Below are 8,814 nucleotides of genomic sequence, written 5' to 3' on the forward strand. Positions count from 1 at the left end.
AGGTGTAACAAATTAAAATCCCCTTGATGAGGTCACTCTTTTAAACAAGGACAACATTGGCCCATTCTGCATCTAGCATTTGGTCTGCTGTTTTACCAAACCCACGTTGGAACAGAAATTCCCCTCTATATTGCATGCCACTTTCTGTTGGATTTTACAGTAGCGTCCACACTGCATGCCGCTTTCACTTCCTTTGATCTCTCGGTTTCATGGTACTGTCTGCATAGATTTATGGCCGTTCTGGGGTGACTCTGCAGTCAGTACGGTGTTGGCCCAGGGTATTTGAATGTGGTTTTGAGTCACATCTTTTTCTGTTCCAGTGTGGGTTTGGTAAAACGGCGGAGCAAATGCTAGATGCAGAATGGACCATTGTCCTCTTTCCAGCCATGTAAGCCTGTTCTCACAGCAGCTCTTGTAAGCAAGACAGAGCTGTGCATAAGCATTGGGATCCAGTGATTCCTCTGGGGGGGGGGGAAGGGTGTCTCTTGCGACAGACCACTCCATGGGGAGCATCACTTCTGAGGGAGTGAAGATGCTCGGTTATGCCAAGTGAGATGAAATTTAAGCTTCGCTGGTTTAGAAATGACACCCCAAAAAGATGCACGACTCCAGGACACAGCAGCTGCAGGGTTGGGTTACCGTCACTCGCAAAGCCTTGCAGCTCTTTTACGGCAGTTCATTTCAAGCCAAAACCTTCCAGGACCATGTAAAGAACTGTTTGGCCATTAAGGTTTTTACCTAAACACTTTGCTTCCTGAATTAGATTTCTCTAGAACGAACAGTTACTCTGGCTGTGATTGTGAGGTAATGGTTTTAAATCCTGTTAATACCTAAAGAACCTACAAAGCATGACTTCAAATAATTTTGCTTGTGCATGGCTTTTTCTAATGCTTAGATGCTGTGAATAGGATTTAAACAATACCAGTGAGCATGGGGAATGATAACACAATTAGGTTAGTATAAAATTTGTTTACAATCTAATTTTGCTGTAGAAATTATACCATGTTTTTCCTGTTTCTAATTATAGTCTTCCATTCACTCAGATGACAGCTATATGTTTTTCTTGTGGATAACTGCAGCAGAATCCTAGAACTTTGTTTGTGTGTGTGATTTATTATTTTATCTTTGGTTTTAACTGAAAATGTTTTAAATTATTATTGTAAGCCACCTTGAACCACAAGGAGAGGTGGGATATAAATGTTAAAAATTTTAAAAAAATGTTTTAAAATATGTATTATGTAAGTCCTCTTTGCCCTGACCTAGATAGCCTAGGCTAGCCCAGTCTCATAAGCTAAGCAGGGTCTGCCCTGGCTAGTATTTGGATGGGAGACCTCCAAGGAATACCAGGGTCCTGATGTGGAGGCAGGCAATGGCAAACCACCTCCAAACATCCCTGGCCTTAAAAACCCTACGGGGTCGCCATACATCAGCTGTGACTTGATGGCACACACACACACAAAAAGGCCCTCTTTAGAACATCCTCCAGAGTGGAGCCAGGCAAAATATTTTCTTTGAGCAGACAGTGGGCTGTGTTAGGATTGCAAGAAATACAAATAGTACAGCTGCTAACTATTATGTTCTCATTGATGGGAATGGGGCCCTGTGTGTTCTGTTTAATGATACACTTGACTTTGAGTTTTCCAAACTTACGTTGTTGGCTTGGATGGAAAAGAAGTTCTATGAATTGCATACAGTGCTGTCCAGGCTGAGAGGTAGAGCTCATGAACCTGGGCAGACCAATTATCTTCTGCATCAAAGGAAAGTTATATTCTGTAAAATGCCAATGGATATTGACAAAAATCTATGTACATTTCTTTTGTGTGTTTAGATTAGCATGGATTAGGTTTAATGCCTGTTTTTTGGACCCACAGTAGAACAGGAGTGCTATATATATAATTCCCTTATATGTTGGCCATTTCCACCTCTCCTATTGGCTGTGCAGTGCACTCCATCAGTCACTGGCCCATCAACCACTACTCAAGAGTACTCAAGTGCCATTGGCTGGGTGCTGGGTCTGCTTCTCTCCACCACCACTGCCAGCCTGGACATCCTTCTCTCACAGAATAAACTGCCAAATGGCTGTCTCTCCTGACAAAGATATTTCTCCTGCTTGGCTCCTGTGGGACTAACTTTTCCCTCAGTGGCTGTTGCTAGGCAACCAAGCTTGGTTCTGTCAGTAAAAAGGCCTTTTTGGGGAACTCATTGGGGCCAGTCCTGAATAGGGTTGCCAGCTCCAGGTTGGGAAATTCCTGGATATTCTGTGGTGGAGTCTACAGAAGCCAGAGTTTGGAGAGGAGAGAGGCCTCGTCTGAATAGAATGCCATAGAGCCCACCCTCCAAAGTAGGTATTTTCCCCGGGGGGGGGGGGAAGATCTGTTGCCTGGAGTTCAGTTGTTATACCCGGCAGTCTTCAGGCTCCATCTGGAGGCTAGCTACCCTAGGCATAGCAGTTAGCACTTCAGAGCAGGGGCTGCCAAACCCAGGTACTTGTTGTGGAAGTTGAGTGGGTGATTTCGGACCAGTCACAGACTTTCAGCCTAACCTACCTCACAGGGTTGTTGTGCAGATCAAAAGGAGGAGAGGATAATTATGTAAGCTGCTTTGGTCTCCACTGCAGAGAAAGACTGTACTTTTCCTCCTGGGGAACCATTGCTGCCAATCTCCAGATGAGTTGAAAGGAAGCAAAAAACCGTAATGTATACTGCCAAAAAAAGGTTCTTCATCAATTTGTAAATTCTTTTTTCAGTATTCAGTTTACTAGAAGCAATTCAAATGCCATCAACACCAACAAACCATGCATATTACATCTCATTTCGTGTATACCTTTATCAAAGTGGGTAGTGTTGAAATACCTATATAACGTTAATCCATTTGGCAAACACTCTAGTTATATCTCATAGTCACATTAATCAAATCCATTAGTGTGACTATGTAATATGCGTGGTTCGTGGGTGTTGATTGCGTTTAAATTGCTTCCAGTAAACTGAATACTGAAAAAAGAATTTACAAGTTGGTGAAGAACTTTTTTTTTGGCACTATACATCACGGTTGTTTGCTTCCTTTCAACTTACATCCTGTGATCTCTCTCTTTGGTTTGCAATTCCAGGTGAGAGCTGGAGATCACTCAGAATTAAAACTGCTCTCCAGATGGCAGAGATCAACTCCCCTGGAAAAACGGCTGCTTTGCAGGGTGAACTCTGTGTCATTATACCCTGCTGAGTTCGCTTCCCTCCTGCTTGGGTCCCCACTGCAGAGAAAGACTGTAGTTTTCCTAGGTAGAGGCTACAGGGAGGGGGGAAGATATGGAAACCTGAAGTCAGAGAGGAAGATAACGGTACATTGATGGTTGACTTGGAAGGAAATAGAGTTGCCACCTCCAAGTTGGTAAATTCCTGGAGATTTGAGGGGTGGAGCCTGGAGAGAGTGGGGTTTGAGGAGGGGTGGGACCTCAGACTGGTACAAAGTCATAGACTCCACCCTCCTAACCAGCCATTTCCTCCTGGAAAACCATTGTGCCAATCTCCAGGGGAGGACTGGAAATCACTCAGAATTACAACTACTCTTCAGATGGCAGAGATCAGTTCCCTGAAGAAAACGGTAAGCTCTGTGTCATTATACCCTGCTGAGGTCACCACAACAAATTGGTGCTGCGTGTCCAAGGCCAGGGCACCCATCCAGAGCCTCTTTCTAGAGCTCGTTGTATTTATTTCCACAACAGGCCTTATTCCTAGTATGTAAATAAATCAGGAATGTTGGTGAAAGTAATTATGAGGAAGAGAAGCTGGGCATAGATGCTCCCACCACTGAATAAGGTACTGTGATGGACTGTGCTGTAAAAGCTTGTAAGTGCTGTCAAAACATGTGAAGGACTGTGAAGGGTTGATGCCTCACAGAGCCAGAGAACCTAGAATGACAGGCTGCTCAAAGGGATTTGATTGGTTAGCATCAGTTGAGCAGAAAGACTTGGGAACTGACTGCTGAAGAGAACTCAGTTTAACTCTCACTGAGAACTGGAACAGTTTAGCTCTAATTGAGAAGAATTTAGCACTGACTGAGAACAGTTTAATACTGACAGAGGACTGGGAAGGCTGGCAAAGATGAGTGGGAGGATCCATGAAGATTCCCATTCAGGACAGGAAAGGGATAGGTCATCTAGTTAGAGAAGTGATTCCCTGCCCAGCTGGAAAGGGAGATAGCTCAAAGAGTGGAGTGATCCCTGGTGTGTCTAGAGAAGGAATTTGGATACTTGGTAGTGTATCCCTGCCTTCTGAAACCTGAAGAGTCAGTTAAACTCAAGAAAGTGAACTTGCTTAGGAAACACTGCTTAGGAAAGTGCTTAGGAAACACTGAAACCAAAGCCTCTCATCTCAAAGATTCTAAGACTTTGTAAAAAGCTTTAAACTCTCAGTAGCTGGAAACACATGAATGTGAAATTACTAAATTACCTCAGAGTTCATTACTGATTTATCTCAGACATTTTACCCCTGATTTCACCTCACCTTTCCCCCTCTACATTGAATAAAATCTCATTTATTTTTGAACCATCTAAAGCCTCTCATGAACCATTTTCAGAAGTTTAAGTTAAGAGAGTGATCTTGCCTCTCCCCTCAAGTTCCTGGGTTAATTGTTGTTGTTGTTGTTGTCGTCGTTCAGTCACACAGTCAAGTCCAACTCTTCATGACCCCATGGACCACATCACGCCAGGCCCTCCTGTCTTCCGTTGTACTCCGGAGTTTGCTTAATTTCATGTTTGTTGCATCAATACCTCTGCTCTTCCCTGGTGTCATACTGGACACCTTCTGACCTGAGGGTCTCATCTTCCGGCGTCATATCTTTTAGCCTTTTGTTACTGTCCAGGGGTTTTTCTTGGCATACTGGAGTGTATTGCCCTTTCCTTCTCCAGTGCATCACGTTTTGTCTGAGTTCTCTGCTGTGGCCTGTCCATCCTGGGTGGCCTTCCATGGCATAGCCCACAGCCTCATCGAACCACGCAAGCCCCTCGTCATATCAAGGCAGTGATCCATGACAGAGTCCTGGGTTAAACCAGCATCAAAATACAATAAAGTGACAGGCTGGGACAGCCATATATCTTCAGATAAGAAGAAAATAGATAAAGGGGCTGCTCAGTCAGAAAGGAAGAAAAAATGAAGGGAAAATCCCACATCTGAGTGAGGGAACAGGGCTAGGACATCATATTTATATTTGCAGATGTTTGTCCTCATTCAGGCACTAAAGCACATGGAACTTCCCCAGTTCAACAGAGGGACCTGATCTAAGGGATAAAATAAATGGAGCATCACAGGTGCAGCTCTATGGGCTGGATTATACATTCTAACCTGAAATAAGATAGTGGACAAACACAAAATGCTGCCACCGGAAAGCAGCATCTGCCCACATCATCATGCTGGCTCACACATCACGTTTCCAATGCAGTTGCAGCTGCAAAGGCGATTTCATAAGGATTTCAGAACAATAACAACAGTACCAAAATAATTCTAAAAACAACAAATTCAATACAAGCAGCAGAGGGGGAAAGCTTCAAAATTAAAGGCCCCCACAAAGCAAACAAGAGCCAAAGGTTGTCCAAAAGAGTAAGAGAGAACGTAAATCTTTTCATTACCTCTGGAAGGCTAGTCCATTGGAGCAGCCACAGCACAAGCCTGTGAGGGGGCAGGAGCAGAATGTACCCCCGCAGGCATCAGAATGACCAAAAGGCACTGCAGACAGTGGATCCTTTGGTGGCAGAGGGCGCTTAAGCTGCCATTTCTCACACAGTTAAGATGTCAGAGAAATCTGAGTTTCAGCCCAGTGTTGCCAACAGGCCTGGAGAGAAATGCCCGGTCCCTTTAATAAGGGATTAGTAGAATGTTAAGTGCTTCTATGCCATGAAAAGCTTTTGCTGTCCAGTTCCATTTATTAAGCTTCAGTTAGAGGGATGAGACATTATTTCTTCAGGAAGTTGGCATGTCTACCTCAGCTTGCTACCAATGTTCAGGTCTATTCACTTAAAAAACAAATGGAAACAACAAACCTCCTAGTTACAGACAAAACATCTGCAGATCAATAATAGTCCAGTTTGATGGATGCTTGAACCATGTTTGTTTATAGTAAGGATTAAGGCAATTAACATATTAAAGTGTGTGAAAACAACAGAAATGAATCCCCAGTTTCCATTGTGCAATAACTATACCGCTTATCTGTCAATAATTGGATAGAGGACTATCAGAGAGACTGTCTGCACGATGTCCACTTTTCTTCTTCTTCTTGATATCCACTTTCTTCTTATGCACAAGGCAAGCTCCTGATCAGGTTGCCTTGATGTTTCCTGATAAAGGCTGTCTCAAGCATAGCACCTTGCCAAATAACTTTGCATCTATGCAATAGCCACCTGGTTGTTGCAGCTTGTGGATGCTTTTGCCCAGTCCAAGAATTAAATCATCTAATTTGCTGGAGAAAAGGCAGTATCCCCCTTGAGTCATGGACCCTCATGTCATTAAATGGACCAACTTGTGTAAAGCATGGAATCATCTGCAGTCCATTTCTTTTGTGCATCTGTGCACTTGGATGCATCCCTAAGTAACCAACATAAAATAGATTGTATTGCCTACTTTTCTGCACTTGAACATTCACCATTATCAGTTTGAAAAGTGATCACAAGAACTGATTGCAAAATTAGGTGAGTTCATGGGCAGACACCAAGGGTACATAAAGACACTAAGCAGTAAGCCTCAAGCTAAAAAAAAAAAAAATCTTAAACTTTTTTTTTTTACTATGTGCCCTTTAAAAATTGGAGGTGGCAGCAGCCACAGGTGGGAGTAGCAGCAGTGAGAAGATTTAATAAAAGATAATTTATGAATAAATTAAATAGTACTGGCCCCAACACCGATCTTTGTGGGACCCCACTGTTTACTTCCCTTCCCTCCATTGTGAGAACTGTCCATTGATTCCTGCTCTTTGCTTCTTGTCAACCAGTTTTTAATCTATAAAATAATTCGTCCTCTTATCCCATGACTGCTAAGTTTATTCAGGAGTCTTTGGTGAGGTACCTTGGCAAAACCCTTTTGAAAGGAGAAGACGCACAGGAGAAGACACTATGGGCACTTTCACATTGTCATTTAAACTACTGGTAGCCTGGCTCTGTGTAAAAACACACAGTAACAGGGGTTTCAAACATCATTTATAACAATTTATGAATCTTATGCAAATAAATGTTTCCATTTCAGACTATGCTGCTTTTTATGGTTCCTCATGCTTTTCTTTTTGAAATGATCCCAGCTTTTGCAAAATACCGACATAGTGATACAGTGGAAATCTGTATCTTTTTTTAAACAATAAAGTGTTGAAATGGGCAGGCAAATCAAAAGCTGGTGCTTTCAGAAGCGCCACAGTAATTTTAAACATAAATCTGCAGTGATTCTGAAATGCATCAGAAATTTCAGAACAGGGGGAAAAGATTTTCAGGAAAAACTGTCTCAACCCTGCATTGCAAATGGGATACAATTGGTTGTGTATGAATTTTTTTAAAAAACCCATTAGCAAACAGCAGCCCAAACTGCTTTTATAGGAAATGTGAAAGTCCCATATTTTAGGCCATCCCATTGCAGCGGTCAACAATGACAAAACAATACAGTTTAAACTCAGCAATTTCAGTTAAAGAAGTGAGCAACCGCCAGTACATCAAAACTGTAACAGTAGCAGAAACAATAAGCAAAAGCCACCAAGTAAGTCTCCAGGTAAACAGCAAGACAGATGCCAAGTTAACTTGTTTGGGTAGGGAGTTTCACTAAAAAGATGCTACTACAGAGAGACAGGTTAATATGGGAGCAGTCTTGACCTAAGACCCAGGCCACTTAGGGCTTTAACCATCCCTTTGAACTGTACTCAAAACAAACTGGTAGCAAGTTCTTACATACAGGTGAGATGTACTATGCAGTCCTAACCAGAGTAAAACCCTTCCAAGTCCACTGACGTCAACTAGTATAACTATTTAGGCTTGCACTGGTGTTATCCAAGCTGACCTACCTGCATCCTGTTCTGTTCTCATTTCCGAACAGTTTTTATAGGCGACTGTGACGGAATTGGAAAACTGGGACCAGCAGAAAGTAAACACAGAACACTGCTGAGTCACATGACTGAGTGAGGAGGGAGGCATTTAGCTTGGAACCCTCAGTGATTGGCATTTACTGGACCAAACAGTCAGTTTGGAATTGGCAGTTGGGAAGAAGCAGTTAGGGGAGAGTTGATCAGGGGAGTTAACAGAGAGCGGTCAACTACTGAGGAGCTCTGTGGAGGAAGCAGATCTCTGTAGCTCTGTGGAAACAGCCTGTTCACAGTTTGAGCAGAGAACTGTGGCTGAGGACCTGTTGCCCCGAGTCTCTCTAAAGTGAAAGAGGAAGGTGCACAGAGTGGGAACAGTAAAACACAAACACCAGATACATTCTTCCAGAAGGAACTGGAGGTGGTTTAGAAAGGGCTAAAGAACAGTCTGGCAGGAGTCTGGAAAGCTGGTCTGGTGACCAGGGAGACTCAGAGAGACCTGTTAGTAAAAGCCAAAGGAAAACCACAAAGCAGTTGCTGGAGAGTGGCAGTAGAAGCATGTTTAGTGAACTGATGAACACCTATGTACGAACTGAAAGTAATAAACATACAGCCTAAGTGAACGTAAAGGCAAGAACTAAAGTCTAAAAGGAAACAAAATATCCTTTGTATATATATTCCATCCCCCTGTTGTGTTTTCTGTAAATAAAGCCTGTGCTGGTTTGAAGTTAACAAGCTGTAGTGCCTAACTCTTTAATAAGTAAAACAAATACCCCA

The 8,814-nt window shown here is 42.9% G+C and overlaps 1 protein-coding gene across 1 annotated transcript in view; it reads left to right on the forward strand.

Moving 5' to 3' along the window:
* The first annotated feature begins 667 nt into the window (after positions 1-667).
* SLC41A3 (solute carrier family 41 member 3) overlaps positions 668-8,814 on the forward strand; it is a 78,720-nt gene continuing 70,573 nt past the window's right edge. Inside the window, exon 1 of the mRNA XM_015429365.1 lies at positions 668-804. The gene's annotated coding sequence lies outside the window, so the exon portion shown is untranslated. The remainder of the gene's footprint in view (positions 805-8,814) is intronic.

This window comes from Gekko japonicus, unplaced genomic scaffold (assembly GCF_001447785.1).
Source record: "Gekko japonicus isolate JY-2015 unplaced genomic scaffold, Gekko_japonicus_V1.1 scaffold12, whole genome shotgun sequence".
Classification (NCBI taxonomy): Eukaryota; Metazoa; Chordata; class Lepidosauria; order Squamata; family Gekkonidae; genus Gekko; species Gekko japonicus.